Raw genomic sequence first — 860 nt, forward strand, 5'->3', positions numbered from 1 at the left:
TGAGTGGGCTCCCGCCCGGGGGGGGAGGGGGGGCTTTGTTTGCCTTTTCATTTTTTTTTAATTATTTTTATTTTTTATTTTTTTTTCCCTGCCTTTTTGCTTCCCTCCCTTTTATTTTTATTTTTTTTTTCCTTTTCCCCGCATCCCTTTATTTTTAGCTGGCGGCGCCCGCCGAGCAGCCGGTGCGGCGGTGGCGATGCAGAAATCAGGTCTGAAATGTTGGGAAAGTGATGCAGGGAAGGGGAGGGGGGGCCGCGCCGGGCCCCTGAGCTCTGGCATTTTAATTTTTATTTTTCCTCCCCCCATCGTAATTTCTTTTAATTTTTTAAATGTACATGGTGTACGCCAAGGTTTGCGGTTTGGGTTTTTTTTTCTCTCTCTTTTTTTTTTTTTTTTCCCCTTCTAAATAGCGTGCTTCCTCCTCTCATCCCCCCGCGCCTTGTGCAGTGACACAGGGATCCATCGCTGCCCCTCTCGGGGGAGGGGGGGGGGCGCATCCAGGCGCTTCCCACAAACTTTGGGCAGAGGCTGAACTCCCGCCTGGGCACAGGGGGGTGGTCCTGCCTGCCCCCCCCGACCCCCCCCCGGGCTGCAGCAGCAGAGCCGGGCGCAGGCGGAGCGGAGGATGCTGAGCCCGCGCCTGGCTCCATTCCTCTGCCCCCCGGGGGAGCACCCACCGCGGGGGGGTCCGCGGGTCTGGGGTGCTGAGACACCCCCCACCTCCTCAGCGCGTCCCTCGGGTGGGTCCCCGCATCCCCCCCCCAGCCGCGCTCCCCGGGTGGGCGCCGGTGGCCACGGGCGACGCGCTCGCACTCGCCTGCTCCTCCTCCGTGGGAAGTTGCCCGGTGGGGCCGGGGGGG

The sequence above is a fragment of the Calidris pugnax genome, unplaced genomic scaffold, assembly GCF_001431845.1.
Source record: "Calidris pugnax isolate Ruff unplaced genomic scaffold, ASM143184v1 scaffold206, whole genome shotgun sequence".
NCBI classification, from domain to species: domain Eukaryota; kingdom Metazoa; phylum Chordata; class Aves; order Charadriiformes; family Scolopacidae; genus Calidris; species Calidris pugnax.